The following is a 24,483-nucleotide window of genomic DNA, read 5'->3' as shown; positions in this document are numbered from 1 at the left end:
CATTTTCATTAAAACAAAATACAAAATGTATGCGTCGTGCGTAATTTGAACCGTAATCCGATTGTTAAATAGGAAATCACAAAAATACGCATTTCTTTTGTCCTGATTTGTTGCCTTGTTTAATTTTACCTACTTTTAACACTTTATACGCATGAAATAAATATGTGAAGTGCTTAATTAAGGGTGTCTAGTTTTATTTAATTGGGTTATGTATTTAGGAAATTAGAAAAAAAAGGGGGAAATTTGTTTTAAAAACAAAATTGGGCTACAAACATTTAAAATCTGAAGCCCAAATGAATGGCCCAATCCACCAGTCCGCACAGCCCACTCCCCAGGCAGCAAAACGACGTAGTTTAACACCAAAACTACGTCGTTTCAGTGCCAATCCATCCCAACCATTCAAACCAAGCTGATCCAACGGTCCGGATCTCTCACCCATAACCCCATTTGCCCGACCCGTTACCCGAACCAACTCTGACCCCAACACCTGAAACGACACCGTTCCACTTAAGCCCTCAGATCCAGACCGTAGATCTCGAGTGATCTAACGGCTGAAATCAACCCACCCATTCCATATATAAGCCTCCTACCATACCCTGCCCCCCTATCCAAGACCCCGCCTTCGTCCTCATCCCCTTCCCCTCCGAACCCTAGAGCCGCCCCCATCTCCCTTCGCCAGAAACCCGGCGGCATGGACGCCGGTGGCCTTCCCCTTAACACCATAGGACCCCCTTGCCATCCTGAACCTGGATCTATTAACCGCCTAGCTCGAATCCCTTCCCACCTTCTCGAATCTTCATTTGAAGATTCGAGTTGGAACCTGACTTGCACCGTTTGACCCCAGTCTCACACCAGACACTCCCCAGACCCCCCCTCGTGACCAAACCATACTTGGTTTGGTCCGAATCTGACCAGGGAAGCATGAATCCCAGATCTGACTTTTGAAACCATAAGGTTCCTCGTCACTGGTCCGTACCCGTTCGAGCCAAAGAAATTAAGGTCTAATGGACCTTAATCGAAGTGTTTCTCATCTGAGAAACACTCCGATTAAAGTCCGTTCAGCCTTAAGAAAGGCCTGACCGAGTCCGAGTTAAGGTTTTGATTTTTCGGGATTTGAGGTGAGTTCTGTTCTCTTTTCTTTTTTTCTTTAGTCCATGTTTGTTTGAAAGGCTTGTTATTGTTGTTGTGTAATGGTTGTCCCCGAATTTTATCAACTATGCCTTGTCCACTTTTCCTGAACCTTTGTTGTTTTGATTAAGTATCTTCTTCTACTTGTTCTGATAAGCGTGTATGTATGTATTTGTTGTGCAATAATTGAGCTTCAAATGTTGACTGAGCAATTGGTTCCTCGAGTACCACTTTGCTCAGTCAGTATAATTAGAACCATGTGTCGATACTGTTAAATGTCTGATTTTTGGTTACGACTGTATGAGTTATAACTAATATAGTCGAGTCGACAAATGTCGTCAATTAATTTCAGTAGTTCAAATGTTAACGATTGAACATGTTGCCTGCTGCAACTTTGTTTGAATCAAAGTAAGAATCAAGTAGGGTCACTTATAGTTGTATTTGAATCTGAAAATAAAAGGGTAGATTGTTAGCTGCAATCTGAATTGATGGCATGTGCACTTGTGCACAGCATGTGCATTGTGCACAGCCTGGTTCCTGCATAAAGGCCCTTTTTGAATTAAAAAATAGTTTGACAGCATGTGCTGTCAGAACACACCCCTGCTGTCCATGCTCTGCTTTAGTTTAAGAAGTATTAAACCTCACTTAAAAGAGTAAGACTGCCAGGGAATATCATGGGGGGTTTGTTTATACTTAAATAGCTAAGTGGAATCTGAAAAGAGGATAGCACATGGGAGTGGTGTTCTGATTGTCGAACAGGCTGTTAAAGGGTTGATTTTAGGCTTATAAAAGGGAAGGACTTCCATCAGTTTTGGGAGAGGATTTTTTTGGATAATAACACAAAGGGGATAATACACAGAGAGACATTGATAGATACACAGACATTTTGGATAATATACACACACACAAACAGAAATAGATAGAGAGAGGCATAACACAGAAAAGAGGAACTGCATTTTCATCTTTGTCTTGATTCTCACTGGTCTGGATTTGCTTGTTCCATATTGATTTCTTCTGAGTCCTGTTTGAGATTACCAGTTGTGTGTAGCATCGGTTCATTTCTGGATCTATTCTGCCTAAATTCTGATTCTATATTACTGGGAATTTGCTTCATTCTGCCATTTCCCAATTGGCTCTAAACTGCATCTTGCACTGGGATTTGTTCTATTGGTTACCTGCTGTTACTGCTGCTGCATTTGTTGCCATCGTTACTCTACTGACTTCTCTTCTTTCTTCAATTGTAAAACACTTCCAGGTACACAACTTCTGAAACCATATGTTGTTGAAAGTTTGAAGTTGGAAGCAGAAATAAAGAAACAAATGGCTGTTTACTGCATAATACTTGTGTTCAAATAGGTCGAAAGTTAGTTTAGCCTGTATTTGTTTAACTTCAAACTGCAAATACTCTGTATGAAATAACATACATTCTGATTTGAGATGAACTATTAGATAGTATTTGCTTGTTAGATCAGATGTGTTTTAATGCATACAACCATTAGGTTTTGTTTTTACATTATAACATAGAATCGTAGCAAGCATCTGTACGTATTTTTGTCTAGATCTCTAAACTGTTAAATCTGTCATATTTGGTTCCATTTAATTTCAAGATAAGTGTACCCCAAACTAGTTCTCATGCAGCGCTACGCTAACAGGGTGATGATGCATGCCAATCCTCTTGTTAGATTACTCGTTCCTATATAGGTTCGATATGGGCTTCAATATAGATTCATTGTTTCGAAATAATGCGTTGACTTTTGAGGAAAACTAATAGGCATTTTTGAATTCAATTAGTAGTAGTTTTCTTAGTAAATAGCCGATTTCATTTATCAAGCCTAAATAAGTTAATTTTAAAAGTCAAACTCGAGGGTTGTCTAATGTAAATTTAGTATGTGTTATTAGTTTGCTTGCAATCCCTCTTAGCAAATTAACAAAGCTCATTCATTCCTTAAAAACAAGGCATGAGGTAATTCTTATCTCATAAACAACCAATTAGGTAATCAAACAAAATTCGGATTCGTTAAACATAGTAGATATTTAGTAGGTAGTTGTTTCAACAAGTAAGTTTGGTCTTTCCCTTTTATTTAGAGACAAATATAACAGAAATGTAGTCGCTTTAGGATATCCCTTTTTTCTAAAAAAATAATGAGACGAGCCTCGCCAAATAAAAAATGCAAATTGCGGGGCCCTCAACAACTAATCATAATATTTAGAATTCAGGCTAGGCCGTTTAATCTCATGGCCTTCTCAAAAATAATAACTCGTTAGACTCTTGAGGCGCGACTTAATTAAATCATATTCTTAAATTCGGGTGCACATTGATTGTGACCCAAATCCAAATCTCAACGAAGTCAAATGTGTTGACGATCACGGGCGCATTGATTGTGACGTGGTTCGAGATGCATTTTCACGACGTTGCAATTCTATAAAAATAAATGATAATGATAAAAGCGGTTTAAACTTAATGAAAGCACGCAAGTCATAACATGTATTTAAATCAGATATTTAGCCATTATAACAATTTAAGCGACCGTGCTAGAACCACGGGATTCGAGGGTGCCTAACACCTTTCCTCGGGTCAACAGAATTCCTTACTTAGAATTTCTGGTTCGCAGACTTCATTTGGAAAAGTCGAAATTTCCTCGATTTGGGATTCAAGATAAACCGGTGACTTGGGACACCAAAAGCCAAACCTTTCCCAAGTGGCGACTCTGAATTAAATAAAATCCCATTTCGAATATTGTCACTTAAATTGGAAAAACTCCACCCGCGCATTTAACCCTTCAGGGCGGGCGCGCAAAAGGAGGTGTGACACACCCCGTATTGTCCCAAGACGAATGGAGCAGTTGAGGCAGCCAACAAAAACATAAAGAAGATACTTCGGAAGATGGTAGAAGGTTCGAGGCAATGGCATGAAAAATTACCATTTGCATTGTTGGGTTATCACACTACTGTCCGTACTTTAGTAGGGGCAACTCCTTATTTGTTGGTATACGGAACTGAAGAAGTAATACCGGCAGAAGTTGAAATTCCAACCCTTCGGATTATCGCTGAGGCTGGGATTGATGATGATGAATGGGTCAAAGCCCGATTGGAGCAGTTGAACTTGATTGATGAAAAGAGATTGGCAGCAGTATGCCATGGCCAATTGTATCAAAGGAAAATGGCAAGAGCCTACGACAAGAAGGTGCGCCCCAGAAAATCTGAAGTGGGGCAGCAGGTGTTGAAACGAATCCTGCCACATCAGGCTGAAACAAAAGGCAAGTTCGCCCCGAATTGGCAAGGGTCATTCATTGTAACCAGAGTATTGTCCAATGGCGCTCTGTGTTTAATAGATATCGAAGGGAAATGCGTCGACATGGCTATCAATTCTGACGCAGTTAAGAGATATTATATATGATTTCTTGTTATTGTAATTGTTGTTTGTTTGCACTTGGCATGGTTTCGGAAAATGAAATGACGGAGGCAATTTGTTCTTCCATCCAAACACTTCAACCTTTGCTTCCCCTTTTGAGCCTTATTTATTCTTTCATACCCCTCCTTTGGAATCAGTAATGAAAATGAAAGAAAAAGATAAGAGAAAAATAATAAAGACAAAAGAAAAGTCATAAGAAAAACAAAGGAATTGGGAACTATGTTTGGCCTGATTCCTCAAGAAGGATACGTAGGCGCCTCACGGCTCGGTCATAGTGTAACAAAAAAACGAAAAATCCCCAAGCAAGAAAAACTGGGGCAGAAGTTGTTTATAATTTTGGGAAAGAAAGTTGAATCCAAGAGTTGTAATGTTTTACCCATCAAAATTATTTTGAACCTTTTACCCTTTTTCTTTTAGCCATACACAAAAACCCATATTGATGTCCAAAAAAGATCTCCCGATCAGTATCCGAGAAGTGTCAAGTCATGCAAACGGAAGTCGAGAATAACACTCTGATCCCTAGCAGAGAAGAGGATCATAAGCTGGAAATGAATTAGTAGCCAAAAGAATCCCCAGCAGAGAGAGTCATATCGGTAACACTCCGATCCCCAGCTGGAAAAAATAAAATAAAATGAGAGAGTCTTTTCGGTGAAAACCTCCACAGGCACCATAAGGCGACGTAAGTTGAGAGAAATAAAACGAGAGAGTCTTATCAGTGAAAACCTTCACAGGCACCATAAGGCGACGGGAGTTGAGAGAAATGAGAGAGTCTTATCAGTGAAAACCCCTCGAAGGGTGCTGTGAGGCGACAAGACAAGATTGGCGGAAAGGATCCGCATTTGGCAAAGAATTGGGTGCCTGTTTATCCCCAGCAAGATGAGGTCGTCCGAAAGATTGATTGATACAAATAGACTGGGTTGATTAATCCAGAATGCACGACATGATCGTTGGGATCGGTTATATCATTCAGATAAGTTCTTTTCTTTCCTTTTCCCCAGCATTTGTTCAGAAAGATTTCTTCTTTTTCTATCTTTTGAAATCATTACTTTTTCATTTCTTGGTCTAAAGACTTTATCTCCCTAGCAGTTTGTTTTTGGAAAGGATTTTCAGAGCTTATTACCAGTTGCCAAGATGGTGCAAAAACACAATGTGGATAGGACGAGCCAAAGATAAGGCGACAAAGCAAAAAGAAGTTTGGCGTAAGACCAAATGATGAATGGGTCTAGATTCCAAGAGGACCGAATTTCCAGGGGAAGTTGGAGAAAAATAGAAAAAAACAACAGTTGAAAAGTTATGGATCAAACTCCAAGAGGATCCCCAGCAGATTTGCGAGATGCAGGAACAACTCCGACAGATTATCGACCAAGTTCCGCGATGGTCGGACAACACAAAGCGGGGAAGGAAGAGAAAAGAAAAATCATCCCCAACAGGAATATCATCCCCAGCAAATAATATCATCCCCAGCAAGTTTTGTAATAAAACGCAAAGCAGGGAAAGGGAAAAGGGGAAAAACCATCCCCAACAGGAGTGGCACGACCATTCGCCACGTTTTAAACTAACAAAATTTTTCTTTGATTTAAAGCAGGGACAAGAAATGTTATAGATGATGAAAAGACATCATGATACAAGAAATATTGTCAAACTGGGGCAGAAAATTTTCTTTCATTTTGAAAAATTTTCTAGAAGTCCGGTACCCACTTGGGGAAGAAGCAAGATAGCACAAGTTTGGGGAAAAATGGTATCCCAGCAGTTTGCAGAAAAAGGCCAAACAAGTTTTAAGGGAAGTAGTTCCAGTGGAAGGAAAGCACCAACTTTAAAGGAAGTAGTCTTTGAAGAAGGAAAATAACATATTTTTGAATAAAACACTGGTGTTATCCCCAACAATTTTCAGAGGAATGAAACACCAGTATTGAGGGAAGCAGTTCTGAAAGAAGATGGTCTAGGAGGCAGGAAGGAGAAACAACAATAAAACACATTTTTTTAAAGAAGTTATTGCAGTCAGGAGCCCGCTTGGAGAATAGAGGTGTTATATCTTTAAGTTGTAGTCGAAGTTAGGATCCCGCCTGAAGAATGGAGGTGTTATATCTCAAATTATAGTTGAAGTTAGGAGTCCGCCTGTAGAACAGAGGTTGTTATATTTTAAGTTAAAGGAGTCAGGAGCCCGCCTGAAGAACGGAGGTGTTATATTTTTAAGTTGTTGTTGAAGTCAAGAGCCCTCCTGGAGAATAGAGGTATTATGTTTTAAGTCGTTGTCGAAGTCAGGAGCCCACCTGGAGAATGGAGGTGTTATATTGTTAAGAAATAGTTGAAGTCAGGAGCCCGCCTGAAAAATAGAGGTATTATATTTTTAAGAAGTAATTGAAATCAGGAGCCCGCCTGGAGAATAGAGGTATTATATTTTTAAGAAGTAGCTGAAGTCAGGAGCCCGCCTATAGAATGGAGGTTGTTGAATTTTTGTAGTTGAAGTCAGGAGTCCGCCTGGAGAATGGAGGTTGTTGTCATTCCAAGTTGAAGTTGAAGTCAGGAACCCGCCTGGAGAATGGAGGTGGTATGTCTTTAAGAAGCTGTTGAAGTCAGGAGTCCGCCTGAAAAATAGAGGACTTATATTTTTAAGAAGTTGTTGAAGTCAGGAGCCCGCCTGAAAAATAGAGGAGTTATATTTTTAAGAAGATGCCGAAGTCAGGAGCCCGCCTGAAAAATAGAGGTATTATATTTTTAAGAAGCTGTCGAAGTCAGGAGCCCGGCTGAAAAATAGAGGAGTTATATCTTTAAGAAGCTGTCGAAGTCAGGAGCCCACCTGAAAAATAGAGGTATTATATTTTTTTAAGAAGTTGTTGAAGTCAGGAGCCCGCCTGTAAAATGGAGGTTGTTATCATTGCAAGTTGCAGACGAAATATGGAGCCCGCCTGGAGAATGGAGGTATTATATTTTAAGAAGTAGCTGAAGTCAGGAGCCCGCTTGTAGAACGGAGGTTGTTATATTTTAAGATAAAGGAGTCAGGAGCCCGCCTGTAGAACAGAGGTTGTTATATTTGAAGTTGATAAAGTCAGGAACCCGCCTGGAAAATGGAGGCCGCATTATCTTTTTTAAAGTCAAGTTGGAGTCAGGAGCCCGCCTGTAGAACAGAGGAATAAATTTCAAGATTGAGGTCAGGAGCCCGCCTGTAGAACGGAGGTTGTTAAATTTTAAAGTTGTTGCATTCGGGAGCCCACCCGTAGAACGGAGGCGTTACTTTTTAAGTTGTTAATGTCAGGAGCCCGCCTGCAGAACAGAGGAATACATTTCAAGATCAAAATAGAGGTCAGTAATGCAGAGGGTTACAATAAAATACCCCCAGCATGAATCCTATCGCAGAAATCAGAAGGAAGACTACAAGAGCAAGTTGAAAATAGATAAGATGTTGTAATACCCAGTTTAGTCTAGCTTCTTGTTTTCTTTTGGCCTGGTGTAATAAGGAGGTCGGAAAGTAGTAGTAACAGCATGCAACAGCAGTAACAGCAAAAATGCAGTCTTATGGTAGTCCCAGCTACCAAAACTTCCCGAACTACATTAACCTGATTCCCTTCTAGCCAGGGATATGTAGGAAACCTTTGAAGCAAAGGTTCGGTTAAATCTTTTCAAACGTGCTTCACACAGAGTATTCCAACGGGCAAAAATCGCTCGTATCCGCTCACTTTATCTTTGCACGAAAACTCTTTGTGTTTTCGGACAAAGAGGGGCAGCTATGAGCACGTGATTTTTGCCTTATGAGAACTACTCCCAAAAATTCAAAATAAAATGGTTTTGTGTTGTTTGTGATTTATTTGTATTTTGTCTGTGCGTGTTTATTTCTACTTTAATTAAGAAAAATACAAAAATATGTGTTGCATGTGCATTTAGGATTTAATTTTACAATTTAGGACTTAATTAAACAATCAAGTTTGTTTTACAAAACAGAAAAGTCACAAAAATATGTACTTTGCATTTTTAGCATTTAATGTCCAAATTGTGTGATTGTCTTTGTATTTAATTTTGGGTGATAATTATTATCAAAGGTTAATTAGTATTCTTTAAAGTTAAGTTTGAGTTTTGGTAATTAAAAATCAAAAAGAAAATAAAAGAAAAAGAAGGAACAAGAGAAGAAGAGTTAAAATCGGATTGGGCTGGTTTTTAAAAGAAAGTTTCAGGCCCAATGTCACCCCAAATCAGCCCAATACCCACCCCAATCCAGTCCGTCTCCAGCCTCAGCCAAAACGACGTCGTTTCAGGCATTTTAATCTGGACCGTTGAAATTAACTTGATCTAACGGTCCCAGGCTTGCCCTATAACCCGGACCATTTCACCCCGAATCGACCCAGTCTCAAGGCATGACCAAACGTCACCGTTTCCTTTAAGTAAATTGATCCAGGCCGTTGATCGTGCTTGATCCAACGGCCAAGATTAAACCACCCCCTCCGTATATAAGTCCAGCCTCTCACCTCACATCCCCCCTAAGCCATACCCTTTGTTCATTGTCTCTCTCAAAGACGACCCCCCCAAACCCTAGCCGCCCTGAAACCCCTTCACCTGAAAGCTGGCGGCAACAACGTCGATGACCATGAAACTAACACCCCTAGAGCACCTAACTACCCTCTCCACGAATCTGTTACCCGTGTTGCTCGAATCAGCCTGTAGCTTTTCGAATCTTCAATCGAAGATTCGAGCAAAAGTTGAAACTACCCCAACCAGCCCCAAACTCACACCACGGCACCCCCTGACCACCCTCGTTACGGATCCGTTGACCGTTTGCCTCGAATCAACCTCCAGCTTCTCGAATCTTCAATCGAAGATTCGAGCAAAACCTAAACCTACCCCAACCGGCCCCAAACTCATACCAGATATCTCCCTGACCTCCCTCGTCACCAAACCACCGTTGGTTTGGTTCGAATCAGATCAGAACTGTTCGAACCCCAAATCGAACCCCCAAGAACCCTAGAAAACCAAAGGTTGAAGTTTGTCCGAAGAAAAGGAATTTGGGTGTCCAGTGGACCTTAGCCGAAGTGTTCTCAACTGAGAACACTCGATTAAGGTCCGTTCGACCTCAAAAAAAAGGTCCGAGTCAGAGTCCAAGTCAGGATCGTCTAGTGTCCGAGTTCTTGAGGTATTTTTCCTGTCCTGTTGGTTCCATTTTGTATGTGTTTATATCTATTTATTTGTTTAGTTTAGTTTTATTGATTTTTCAATTCTTTTTGTCGATTGATTATGTCCTTCTTCAATGACCTTTTATTTGGTTGAACTTTTACTGGTCATGGTCAACGAATATGATAAAACTATATAATCGATTTGAATGAGTGTCATCGATTAGTTAAGTTTTATTATGAATCCCTGTTTCTATCAATACGATTCGAATCACCTGTGTGCCTGTTCGATTCTTATTTGTTATTGATTGTATGTGTTGTAATTCGTGTAGTCGATTGGATAAGTGTCGTCGATTAGTTTTACATGCTTGAATGTTAGAATAACCCGATTTAACTCATGCTGCTTCAATTCTGATTGAATCACTGTTGGAATTTGATAGGCTGGATTGGTTATAGCTGAGGTGTTTAGAGTTTAAATTTAGTTCATTTAGATAATTGAATCAGTGTAGCAAATGACTTAGTTGAATATTCTAACAGTAGGGTACTAAAGTACCATTAAACTAATAAAATAGTTTAAAACGGTAGTGGGGGTTGAAGGCTGTGTAAGGGAGCATGGGCACCATTTCACAAGGTTTAAGGGATTTTGAATAGAAAATAGGTTGCCCATACCCACGTGGGATTAATAAATAAAAAGAAGTTTAGTGGGGAACAAAACATATACTAGTGGAATTGAAAAAGAGATGATGGGCAGAATTAGCTTAAAAATTCTGCCTAAAGTGCTCCTTAGGGCTGGAAAGGGGCTGAGGTTTGGGTATAAAAAAAGGGGTCTGGACAGATTAAAAGGGGGATTTTTGGGAGAATCTGGTCTGGCTGTTCTTTTAAGCAGACTTTAGAAGAAAAAAGAGAGAGCTTAAGAGCTGGGGAGAGGGTAACAAGATACAAATACAGCCACTATTTCAGGGCATTTTGAGTGAACTTTTAGTTTTCTTTTCAATTCTAAAAATACTTTGTCGAGTAGGTTGAAACTAGAAAATGGATTACGCTTGATACTGTTGTGTGATTAGAGGGGTTTTGAGTTTGTCTGGGTGTTTACTGTGATTGTTGTTTCACACTTCATTCCTGTTGTGTTCAAGTGTGTTCTGGGCTGAACTGGTTGGGTTCGTGGCTATTTGAACTCCAAGTCTGTTGTTATGGCTGTTGTTTGCTACTATTGATTGCTCCTTCTTCATTGTTGTAAATCCCAGTTTTGAATTAGAATTCAGTCCCTTAATCTATTTGCTTCGAGTCTGTTGGTTCGAGTTAGTGGATAGATCAGCTGACTGCTTATACTTCAGTCCCTGATTCATTCTTGGGTTTTGGCATTGTTTGAGGTTGTTCTATCAACTCTGTTTGGTTTTCATACTGTTCTGGGCTTTGAACTTGGATTGACTTGTTGCTGTTGAGTTGTTGTTAATTGCTGGAATTGTTACCCGTTGCTGACCTCCTTCTCTTCTCATTGTATTGTCATTTCCAGGTACACAGTTGTAACCCTGGTTATTTGTAAGCTGAAAACATAAGCATAAATATACATGAAGATTTGAAGCTTTAAATTTGATTTAGCTTTTCTACTGATTTGTATATTAGGATACCTCACTCACTAATATCATGTAAATGCCTGCAGGATGTATAACTGAACAGTTCTTGTAGTGATTTAATTTGTGAATTTTCGAATGAACTTTATATCTGCTCTTGGTCAAAAGGGGGGGTGTTGTAGTTAATAACATTTGGTTTGTTTTAGCTTGATTATTAGGTAGTGTATTTCGAATGCATGTCCGTTAGAATCTGGCCTAATAGATTATTTAATTGATACAACACTCTAATTGTAATATCAATGGCTTGAGTTTAGGATTAGGAATAGACATCTAAATTACCTCTTTCTAACTGTTGCTCTTCCAAAACCTGTAGTAATATACTTAATTAGATATAATCACTTCACATTTCTGCGTGGCAAGTTGTTGAACATGTGTAGAATAACTTAAGTAAGTTTCATTAAGTGTTTAGTTCGTTTAAAATCGGAAGAGTGATGTGTTTTGTCGAAAAGAGATCGATAGCCCGTATTTAGGCGGATTGGGCCTCAGCACTTGAATAAGATGGCCCAGGTCCTGTTTTTAACATTACATTCGTTTGGACCTGGGCCCAGGTTGGTGAATAGCCATGCATGTTTGCGTACTTAGGTTCTGATCTTAAACGGGTGGTGTTCATGACCCGATTATAATAGCTCTTAAACCATATAATTAACCAAGACTCCTCCTTTCATTTTAGAAACGAACTAAGTAGAACACTATAGATTACTTTAGGTTTGCCCTTTAATTAATGAACGAGATGAGCCTCGCCAAATAAATCACCTAGATTGAGGGGCCCTCGATAATTGTATATATTAAAATACTTAGTTTTCGGGACAGGCCGTTAAGCGAGTTTCACGGCCATTTCCCAAAATAACCCCGCGTTAGTTTTTTTAGGCGCGTACTTTAAATAACAGTACCTTCTTAAACCCGGGTGAACATTTAGGTGACCCAAATCCAAATCTTAACGGAGTCGAAATGTGTTGCTAATCACAGGTACATTGATTGTGACGTGGTTCGAGATGCATTTCCACGACATTGCAAATTCCTTTTAAAAATAGTGAATGAGACGAGCCTCGACACACAAAAGTACACGAGCTACGGGGCCCTCTATACATGCTGGTAAAATTACTTAGACTTTGGGATGGGCCGTTTAGCAAAGTTTCACGGCCTTACCCAAAATAATGATACGCTAGTCGCTTTAGGCACGCCTTTAATAATTTACTTTCTTAAACTCGGGTGCGCGTTTATGTGACCCAATCCAAATCTCAACAGAGTTGAAATGTGTCAATAACCACGGGTGCATTGATGTGACGTGGTTCGAGGTGTATTTTCACAACGTTGCAATTCTCGTTAAAATAATAATAATAAAAGCGGTAAACAGTTAAAATTTGCGCATATGTTCAACATGTATTAAAACCAGATAAATAAGCCGAATATGACAGTTGAGCGACCGTGTTAGAACCACGGAACTCGGGAATGCCTAACACCTTCTCCCGGGTTAACAGAATTCCTTACTCGGATTTCTGGTTCGCGGACTGTAATACATAGTCAATTTTTTCCTCGATTCGGGATTCAAACGGTGACTTGGGGCACCATAAATCTCCCAAGTGGTGACTCTGAATTAAATAAATCTCGTTTCGATTGTCCTTTAATTGGAAAAACTACCTTTTACGCCCATTTGCGGGGTGTAGGCGAAAAGTAGGTGTGACATACCTCATTCGCATCAAGATCGAGAACTGAATGAAACAAATGTATCACTGAGGCATTTGCATCGTTTGCCACGTCAGCCACAAATGCAAGATTAGCTAGGGCATCTGCTTCAAGATTTTTGTCCCTGGGTATTTGTCTAATCTTCCAATCTTGAAATTGTTTTACCAATTCCTGTACCTTTTCTAAATACTGCTGCATCCTTGCTTCTCTGGCTGTATAAGTTCCCAGCATTTGATTAACTACGAGTTGTGAATCACTCTTGATTATAATCTGATTTATGCCAAGTTCCCGTGCCAGTTCTAAACCTGCAATCATAGCCTCATATTCTACCTCACTGTTAGTTATGGAATGACATTTAATAGCTTGCCGAATGGTTTCACCCATAGGTGGTACCAATACTATCCCCAAACCTGCTCCTCTCACGTTATATGAGCCATCAGTGAATAAAGTCCAAGTTCCTGGGTTGGCTCCATTGAACACCTGTAATTCTTTTTCTGCTTCTAACTGTATTCCCTGACTAAAATCAGCCACGAAATCAGCTAATACTTGCGATTTTATAGAAATTCTAGGTTGGTATGCAATTTTGTATTCACTTAACTCTATTGCCCACTTAGCTAACCTACCTGATAACTCATGCTTATGTAGTATGTTACGTAAAGGGTAGGTAGTTACCACAACGATAGGATGACATTGAAAGTAAGGTCTTAACTTCCTAGATGTCATGATTAACGCAAGTGCAAGTTTTTCTAACTGAGGATACCTCGTTTCTGCATCTAACAAAAATTTACTTACGTAATAGATAGGTGATTGTTTGCCTTGCTCTTCTCGGACCAAAACAGCACTTACTGCCACCTCCGAAACAACAAGGTAGAGGAGTAGCTTTTCCCCAGTCTTTGGTTTTGCCAACATAGGCGGATTTGATAAGTACGTTTTCAAATTCCTAAGTGCTTGTTGACATTCCTCATTCCATTCAAAATGATCCTGCTTTTTAAGAGCTGAGAAGAATTTAAAACACTTCTCTGATGATTTAGAGATGAATCTTCCCAAGGCCGCAATTCTCCCTGTTAATCTTTGAACTTCTTTCTTGTTTGAAAGTATGTCAGGGATTTCTTCAATGGCTTTAATATGTGCAGGATTTACTTCAATTCCACTGTTAGAAACAAGAAACCCCAAAAACTTTCCTGATGCAACGCCAAATGCACATTTTTTGGGATTTAACTTCATATTAAATTTACGCAAAATTGAAAATGTGTCAGATAAGTGTGATATGTAATTTTTTGAGTACTGAGTTTTAACAAGCATATCATCTATATATACCTCCATTGTCTTTCCTAAATATTCCTGAAACATTTTGGTAACTAACCTCTGATACGTTTCACCTGTATTCTTTAGACCAAAGGGCATTACTTTATAACAATAAGTCCCCCTGTCTGTTATGAATGAAGTTTTTTCTTCATCTGCCGGATCCATTTTAATCTGATTATAACTTGAATATGCATCTAAAAACTTAACAATTCATGACATGCAGTTGCATCAATCAATTGATCTATGTGTGGTAGTGGAAAAGAATCTTTAGGGCAGGCTTTGTTAAGATCTGTATAGTCTACACAAACCCGCCACTTACCATTTTTCTTTGGAACCACAACAGTATTGGCTAACCAGTTAAGATACTTTACCTCTCGAATGGAACCAATTTTTGGACTTCTTCTTGAATCACCTGATTCTTAAAAGTTCCCTGCTTTCTTTTCTTTTGCTTCATAGGAGGATATGACGGATCTTCATTTAGTTTATGAGTCATCACCTCCGGTGGTATTCCTATCATGTCGGAGTGGGACCAAGCGAAGCAGTCCATGTTAGTTTCAAAAATTCGATTAACTTACCTTTCATTCCTTGGTCAAGATTAGCCCCGACATAGACTTTTTTATCAGGCCACTAAGCAAACAACACGACAGGTTCTAATTCCTCTATCGTTGTTTTGATATCTTCATTCTCTTCTGGTTCTTGAATGGTATCAGGCCTTGAGTCTACATCTGTTTGCGCTTGTTCAGTTGAGGTCTGTGTTGTGGTGTCCTCAACTGCCTTCTGTGATTGCTATTTGCCTCTACTTCTCGTGCTTGTATCTGTAACGGAGTTAATAGCCCTAGATGTATGTTGATCTCCGCGAATTTGACAAATTCCCCATGGCGATGGGAATTTGATAACTTGATGCAAGGTTGAAGGAACAACATCCATTTCATGGATCCATGGTCTCCCCATAATCATGTTGTAAGCCATCTCCATGTCTACTACCTGGAACTTTGTATCTTTGACGACCCCTTCAGCAAAAGTGGTGAGTGTTACTTCTCTTTTTGTGATGACACTGGAATTATCAAATCCAGATAGAGTATGCACCTTTGGTATTACTCCATCTTCAGCTTGCATCTCACGTAACACTCTTAGCAAAATAATGTTCACGAAACTACCTGGATCAATCAAAACTCGTTTCACATTAGTATCATGCACAATTAAAGATATTACCAGTGCATCATTATGAGGGATTAATACGCCATATGTATCCACATCATTGAATGTAATATTGCCTTTTTCTAGAACATGTCGCACCCATTTCCCTTGGGTAATAGTTATTTTGGAAGTTTTGTTAGTTGCAGTATATGACACACCATTAATGTCTTCACCCCCACTTATAATGTTAGCAGTTCTTTTGGGAGAAGGTGGTTTTGGAGGCTCCTGCATGTTCTTCATGTAAGCTTGCGTGCCTTTCTCGCTGAACAACTCTGTAAGATATCCTTGTTTTAATAAATGATCAACTTCACTTTGTAAAAATCTGCAATCTATTGTTTTATGCCCGTGATCATTATGGAACTCGCACCAATGGTCAGGGTTACGCCTATTTGGATTCGATCTCATTTCCTTTGGCCATCGAACCTTATCTCCCATGCTTTTCAAAACAGCTACGAGCTCGGAGGTGCTGACGTTGAAGTTGTAACCTCCGAATCTCGCTTTTAAATTTCTATCATCATCCCTTGACTCATAGTTGTTTCACTCGTTCTTAAATCTTGATAAAGAACCTGATTCTCTGTTTCTTGATCTGTGATCGTGCCTTTGATTATCCTGTTTTGACCGTGAGTCTTTCCCCGCAGGTCCCATATAGGGCTCATACCTGTTTTTATCGGATCTTTTTTCGTTCTCTACACGTCTTGAACGTATACTTTCTTCTTTTTTAGATCAGGGAACAGTGTCTTCCTCAACTTCGTGCTATACCTGTTATAAACATCGTTCCACGTTGTAACTGGGAATTCTCGAAGGCTTTCCTTTAGTCTCCTCGTAACTTTTGAGCTTTTTTCATTCAAATTGCTTGTGAAAGCTATAGCTGCCCAGTTATCAGGTACACGCGGCAATGCCATTCTTTCGCGTTGAATTCTGTCCACGAATTCTCTAAGCAATTCTGAATCTCCTTGCTTAATTTTGAAAATATCCTCCATTCTTTTTTCCACTTTTTGGGCTCCCGAGTGTGCTTTGATGAAAGAATCTGCAAGCTCAGCAAAAGAATTTATAGAATTTTCAGGTAAAAGGGAATACCACATTAGTGCTCCTTTGGTGAGTGTTTCACCAAATTTCTTGATTAATACCGATTCGATCTCCTGCTTAGTCAAATCATTGCCTTTTACGCCCGTTGTGAATGCAGTCACGTGGTCCCGTGGGTCTGTTGTTCCATCATACTTTGGAATATCAGGCATTTTGAACTTTTTTGGAATTGGGAGTGGGGCAGCACTCGACTTCCAGGGTTGTTGCGAATATCTGTCCATGTCTACCCCTTTGATTATGGACGGCACCCCGGGTATCTGCTCTATGCGTTCACTTTGCTCCTTAAGCTATTTCTGCAAGGTTAGTACTAAATTTTGTAAATCAGAATTAATTACATTACCTGGTTCTCTCTCTCGCAATTTACTGGGGGTTCCACTGCTACCTGAGTTAACAAGCCCGGAACGAGGGTTTTCTATAGTGTTATTATTTGGAGAAGGTGTGGGTATTGCAATAAGTAACTGGTTAACAAACGCTTCAACAGCTTTGTTGACCTGAGCAGTAATTAATTTCTGCAGAGCTTCATCAACAGCTTCAGTATTTTCAAATTGAGCATACTCGTTTATTTGAGATCCATCGGGAGTACCCTCACGAGATTGTCGTGAAGAGTCCTGCGGAGTAGGAACTTGAATGTTAATGTTCTGTGAGCCTCCCTGACTTTGTTGGTTCTCTTGGTTTCTTGGGGTGTTGTCATTGTTATTCGACATGATTGATGTAACAAGGAAGGTCAAGTGAAAAGAAAATAGATTATCAGATTCCCAGTAACGGAACCAATTTGTTTAACCAAAAAAATAGAATTTCGGTCAAAGCTAGAATTTAGAAGAACGCGTGTTACTGATAATTAAAAGAATATGTAGAAGAGAATAATTTGGAGGAACCAAAATGTAATCAGGAGAGAAACAAGTGAATCAGAGTATATTTCAATTGTGTTTGTCCTTACAAGTGACTAGATACCTCCCTTTTATAGGTGTCTTGAAGATATGTGTTTCCTTCAAATCATAATGAGGCTATTATGAATAATTAAAGACATTGAATGTTACATTACACAATCATTGTAATCAATACAAATTTTCTAACATATCCGGTATTTAATGCCTATCGAATTCCGTATCTGCGCTCTTTATTATGGTCAGATCCGTTCCTTTTGATAAATGATCTAAATAGGTACGGGCGCTGAATCCTTCAAATGTCCTCCCGTGCCTCTTCCTTTGCCTTTGCTCGTTTCTATTGCTGCCCGTGACTCTTGACTAATTATAATTCTTTGACTATTTGACCAGTCCATGTGTCTCAACATATATAAATTCAATTTTTTCCAATACCTCCCCCCCCCCCCCCCCCAAAAAAAAAAAAAAGAAGAAGAAGAAAAAAAAGGACTATAACCAGGAGGAGGGATAGGAAGCATTCACCCTGACAGAAAGGCTAGAGAGAACGATAAGGTAAATAGAACAACAAAGGACATTGATAACGCTAAGGAGGTCTCACACTCCTGGCTGTTCTAGAATATCAATGAAGTGTTGGAAAATATTTATGATTAACTTGTTCATGGACAAAAACGTGAAGCTGAATTACCAGGGAATATAATTATTCTCATAGTTGTAGTTCAAGTATGTCACTTTTAGTCTGAAATTCACCTCTATTTTGGTCATGAAAAATCAGCTCCATCTCTCATTTGTCTATTAATGCTTGCTTAGCTGGATTTGCATCACACGAAGGAATGGTTGAAAAGGAAGCCATTAGGCATGTTCTTTAGATCACATCAAGAGAAGAAAGAGAGACTCCGACTTCAAACAGCGCAACTACATGCTGTGCTTTCTCTCACACAGCTTGCTTCCGCGATTGCTGGCTTTGCCAGCAGCAGCAGCTCAGAAGCACAAGAATGGTACCACATAAATTCAAAGACGGCAGGAGAATGGAGCCATAGTACGGGAAGTGTAGTTGCTTCTGCTGCTGCTCTGATGACTACAGTATGTGCAGAGGCAGCAGAATCTCTGGGAGCACGACGAGCCAAAGTTGGTTCTGCAGTCAATTCTGGCCTAGCCATCAGAACACCAATGGATATGATTGCAGTAACAGCAACAGCAGCAACCTGGAAAGCTTTCTATACTATTGCTTGGAACTGATAACACAAAAAAACTTCAGTTTTTTATGGTACATGAGCTCTCTCAACTGTATAAGAACTAATTGATCGCACCTTGATGTTCTGTTACTAGGTCTAAGAGGTGCTGCAATTCTAAAATCAAGAGCAAAGGCTGTTCCTTTTCCTAGGATCCCGGATTTTCTTACAGTAGGCACCCGAATTTGGATAATCACGCCATCAGGTATGAAAGTAATTAAATTTAGTGAGAATGTTTAAAATCTTTAAAACATATATTGAATCTGGAGATGCAGATAGTAAATGCCTCCAGCACTACTTCCTGCCTTCCTATACACGAGTATTGGGATTTTGAGAAATAAAACCACAGGAACGCAAAGAAGATAAAAGGGTGACCCTACACTCGAAGCAAAATCAGCTCGTGCTGAGCCTGAAAAAGTAGTACTTTGGAGCTCTAAGAACTTCAAAAGAATGTAAGTCTGTATTCTTCTTACCCTTTATTTCAACAATTAGAACTTGAGATATGCCTGATCTATATTTTCTGTTATTTCTCCATTGGGGCTTCAAACTTGGAGTTTCTCCTATTTAGACAGCATTCTTGTTTTATTCAAGGAAAAAATAGTTCTTACTACCAACATTACCTAATCCAGACAAGCTTATTAACATCACAAAAGAAAGACCCGAGGCTCAATATCATTACTTACTCAGCTTGAAGACTAACAATGGGATTATCAAGCTCCTTTTCGAAGATGAGAAGCAATCACGCATGTGGATGTCTTGTTGAGTTTTGGATTGTTGAGTTTTTGTTTAAGATGAAATAGTCTTAAAATGAGAGTGAATGAGAAATGAGATTTGGATTTGGATTTGGATTCGGATTTGATCAAATGATCGATCGATTGATTAATTATTTGGACCAAATTTATTTGTTAATAGTGAATATTAACGTGATATAATCCGTGTTTGTAACGAATGTTTTCCAATCCGTGTATTGTGTTGCACCAAGAAAGCAACAAGATGCCTAGTGCACCTCCCATCATGGCCAAGTGCTCCTCCCACCATGGCCAAGTGCTCCTCCCACAAAGCAAGTGTTCATTCCACCATGTAAGTGCTTCCTCCATGATATCCTAATGCTTGTTCCACCATGGAGGGGGCGGATTTCTCTCACATGACTGCTATAAATAGAGCAGAAGTTGTAGAGAAAGAAGAACACACCGGAAAAAAACACTCAAAACACTCAGTATACAATTGATATACACTCTGTATATAATTGATATACACTCTGTATACACTCAAACTACACTCTGTATACACTGGAAAAACGAATTGCAATCTGATATCCTCTTCAGTAAGAATTAAACATCGGCTATACATTGCATTCCTTCCTCTTATAATTTCCATTCGACTTCCGAGTTCTCCTCCCTTGTTCTGCATTGTTTTAAAACTACAAACAAAACAACTGTAAGTGTGATTTGCTGCCGAACTTTGCGTTCGCTGAAATACTGGGGTTTGAAGTACCGCTACACCAGTGTATAATTCGTTCTATCCTGGGAGAAAATAATCCATAACCTTGGGTACTAGGAGGGGATTAAATTCCTTAAGGAAACACTGTGAATTCAGTGGGCTTGAATTAATTTTTGTTTCAGTTATATCATTTATATTTACGTATGTTACTGCTATAGGTAGATGATAAAGAGGGTAATATATATCTAAGAGTGGAAAAGTTAAAACTTGATCTTCCATAATTCCATATTTATACCAGATAAGAAGTACTATACATGAAACAACAACAACAAGCTTAAGGAATTTAATAATTTTAATTTCTGTATTTGTGTTACTTTTATTATTCTGGAAACTTAAAACCTTTGTGGTTTTGTGTACTCCCATTTGGAGAGTAAAGCCTTCGTGGCGTTTTGTTGGAGATTAAAATCTACGTGATTTTTCACTCCAGTTTTAAACGTTTATTAAACGTTTGTTTGTGTCATTTTTACAGTAAAAATGGTGAATGGCGAAAATCAAGTTGTTCCGATGATGACTGCCAACACATCGACAAGTCGAACTCCGGCGTTGGCACCGACAGAGAAACCCAAAAAATTTTCCGGGATGGATTTCAAGTGCTGGCAGCAAAAGATTCTACTTGACTACGTTATGTTTACAGAAGTTCATCAAGGAAGACGTTCCTGATCTTCCAGATGAAACTCCAGAGAATGATAGCTTTCTCGTGATTGAGGCGTGGAAGCATTCTGACTTCTTGTGCAGGAATTATATTCTTAGCGGACTGGAGGATAATCTGTATAATGTATACAGTGGCGTGGAGACGTTAAAAGAATTATGGAATGCGCTTGAAAAGAAATACAAAACTGAAGATGTCGGGATGAAGAAATTCGTCGCTGCAAAATTTTTGGACTACAAAATGGTAGATAGCAAGTCTGTTATTACCCAAGTCCAGGAGTTATAAGTGATTATTCATGATCTACTTGCTGAAGGTATATTTCAAATGAATGCTAATGTTGAAAGTAAAATTTTTAGTAATTTTACTAACGAAATTTTCATTGAAGGTCTTGTCATCAATGAGGCATTCCAAGTAGCAGCAATAATTGAGAAGTTGCCTCCATTGTGGAAGGACTTTAAAAATTATTTGAAACACAAACGAAAGAAGATGTCCCTTGAAGATCTCATTGTTCGATTGAGAATCGAAGAGGACAATAAAGTTGCTGAAAGGAGAGGTCGTGGAAATTCAACAATAATGGGAGCAAATATTGTTGAAGATAACAAAAAGAGAAAGAAGACTTTTGGTCCGAAATACAACCCAAGCAAGAAACGGTTCAGTGGAAACTGCTACAACTGTAAGAAAACCGGACACAAATCTACGGAGTGTCGTGCTCGGAAGAAAGACAAGCAAAGGGGTCAAGCAAACATGGTATAAAAGCATGATGATGTTGATGACTTGTGTGCCATGCTTTCTGAATGCAACCTGGTAAGAAACCCAAAGGAGTTGTGGATTGATTCTGGAGCCACTCGCCATGTTTGTGCTGTAAGGGAAGCATTTTCTACATATGCTTCTGCTGGACCCGAAGAGACGCTCTCTATGGGAAATGCTGCTACAACAAACATTGAAGGATACGGTAAGATATTTCTCAAGATGACTTCTGGCAAGGTCATGACTTTGAATAACGTCCTTCATGTTCCCGAGATTAGGAAGAACTTAGTCTCTACTGGACTTCTTGTAAAGCACGGTTTCAAGTGCGTTTTTGTATCTGACAAGGTAGTGATTAGTAAGAATGAAATGTTTGTAGGAAAAGGTTACCTTACTGAGGGCCTTTTCAAGCTGAATGTAATAGTTGTTGAAACTAATAATAAAACTTCAGCTTCTTCTTACTTACTTGAGTCAAATGATTTATGGCATGTACGTATGGGTCATGTCAATTATAAAACCTTGCGAAAAATGATTAACTTGGAAGTATTGCCTAAGTTTGAATGCGAAAAATCAAAATGTCAAATATGTGTGGAATCTAAGTATGTTAAACATCCTTATAAGTCGGTTGAAAGGAATTCAAATCCTTTAGACTTAATTCACACAGATATTTGTGACATGAAGTCAATACCATCTCGCGGTGGAAAGAAGTATTTCATAACTTTTATTGACGATAGTACTCGATATTGCTATGTTTACTTACTTAATAGTAAAGATGAAGCAATAGACGTATTCAAGCAATACAAAAATGAAGTTGAAACACAACTTAACAAGAAAATCAAAATGATAAGAAGTGATAGGGGTGGTGAATATGAATCTCCTTTTGAACAAATATGTTTAGAATATGGAATTATTCATCAAACAACAGCCCCTTACACGCCCCAATCCAATGGGATTGCGGAAAGAAAGAATCGCTCATTAAAGGAGATGATGAACGCATTGTTGATAAGTTCTGGTTTGCCACAAAACTTGTGGGGGGAAGCCGTTCTTACGGCCAGCCGAATACTAAATCGAGTACCCCATAGCAAAACACAATCCATTCCATATGAAAAATGGAAAGGAAGGAAGCCCAACTTGAATTATTTTAAAGTGTGGGGGTGTTTGGCAAAAGTACAAATTCCTAAACCTAAAAAGGTAAAAATAGGACCGAAAATAGTTGATTGTGTTTTCATAGGATATGCGACTAATAGTAAAACATATCGATTTCTGGTTCATAAATTAGAAAATCTCAACATCATAATAATACGACTATAGAATCAGATAATGCTGAGTTCTTTGAAAATATATATCCGTATAAAAAGGAATGCGAGTCGATTGGTGAAGGATCTAAACGACCTCGGGAAGAAACAAAAGAAAGTACATTTAATCAGGGAGATCCAAAACGTAGTAAACGTCAAAGAACGTCTACTTCGTTTGGACCAGATTTTGTGACTTTCTTATTGGAAAATGAGCCTCGAACATTTAAAGAAGTTATGTTTTCTTCGGAATTATTGTTCTGGAAAGAGGCAGTCAATAGTGAAATAGAATCCATATTGAACAACCATACATGGGAATTGGTTGATCTTCCTCCTGGAAATAAACCTTTGGGTTCTAAATGAATTTTTAAGAGAAAAATGAAAGATGATGACATTATTGATAAATTTAAGGCAAGACTTGTTGTCAAAGGGTATAGACAACGAGAAGGTCTTGACTACTTTGATACATACTCCCCAGTTACAAGGATTACGTCTATATGGATGTTAGTAGCATTAGCTGCAGTGTATGGTCTTGAAATTCATCAAATGGATGTTAAAACGGCCTTCTTAAATGGAGAGTTGGAGGAAGAAATTTACATGGAACAACCTGAAGGGTTTGTGGTTCCAGGTAAAGAAAATAAGGTATGTAAACTTGTTAAGTCCCTTTACGGACTAAAACAAGCACCCAAACAATAGCATGCGAAATTTGACCAAACAATGTTGTCAAATGGTTTTAAGATAAATAAATGTGATAAATGTGTGTACATTAAAAAATGTTCCAAATCACATAGTCATTGTTTGCCTATATGTGGATGATATGTTGATAATGAGTAATAACATTGCCAACATAAATGCTACTAAGCGTATGCTAACTAGCAAGTTTGATATGAAGGACTTGGGAATTACGGATTTAATTCTGGGGATTAAGATCCAAAAGACTCCTCAAGGTCTGACATTGTCACAATCTCATTATATTAAGACAGTACTTGAAAAATTCAAGCACTTGGGCTTTAAAGTTGCAAAGACTCCAATTGACGTAAATCTTGCACTAGCAAAGAATAAAGGCCAAAGCATATCACAATTGGATTATGCTCGTGTGTTGGGATGCTTAATGTACATCATGAATTGTACACGACCAGATATAGCTTGTGCTATAAGTAAACTAAGTCGATACACGAGCAATCCAGGTCAATCTCATTGGATGGCAATGAAACGAGTTTTGGGATACTTAGAACATACCCAAAACTTTGATTTGCACTACAGTAAATATCCTGCGGTGATTGAAGGATATTGTGATGCAAATTGGATCACCGGTTCAACTGATTCGAAGTCCACAAGTGGATATGTATTCACTATTAGTGGAAGAGCGGTATCTTGGAAGTCGTCCAAATAAACATGTATTGCCCGCTCTACAATGGAGGCTGAGTTCATAGCCTTAGATAAAGCCGGTGAAGAACCTGAATGGCTCCGGAATTTCTTGGAAGACATTCCATTTTGGCCCAAACCGTTGGCACCAATATGCATACACTGTGATAGCCAAGCAGCAATTGGAAGGGCTGGGAGCATTATGTATAACGGTAAATCTCGTCATATACGACGAAGACATAAAACCGTTAGGCAACTTCTCTCTAGAGGAATTATCACGATTGACTA

General features: G+C 38.9%; 1 long non-coding RNA gene across 2 annotated transcripts; it reads left to right on the top strand.

Annotated features, from left to right (window-relative positions):
* The first annotated feature begins 18,303 nt into the window (after window positions 1-18,303).
* On the top strand, window positions 18,304-22,009 carry LOC142181508 (uncharacterized). Of its 2 annotated transcripts, XR_012710166.1 has the most exons (4): window positions 18,304-18,850; window positions 18,921-19,097; window positions 20,615-21,107; window positions 21,180-22,009. It is a non-coding gene; the product is annotated as an uncharacterized LOC142181508 (long non-coding RNA). The 2 variants fall into 2 exon arrangements; XR_012710165.1 differs by having other exon boundaries at window positions 18,304-19,097.
* Window positions 22,010-24,483: the final 2,474 nt, after the last annotated feature.

This window comes from Nicotiana tabacum, chromosome 6 (genome assembly GCF_000715075.1).
Source record: "Nicotiana tabacum cultivar K326 chromosome 6, ASM71507v2, whole genome shotgun sequence".
In the NCBI taxonomy this organism is placed as follows: domain Eukaryota; kingdom Viridiplantae; phylum Streptophyta; class Magnoliopsida; order Solanales; family Solanaceae; genus Nicotiana; species Nicotiana tabacum.
Note: the sequence above shows the minus strand (reverse complement) of the source record. Positions and strands in the feature narration are given on the sequence as shown.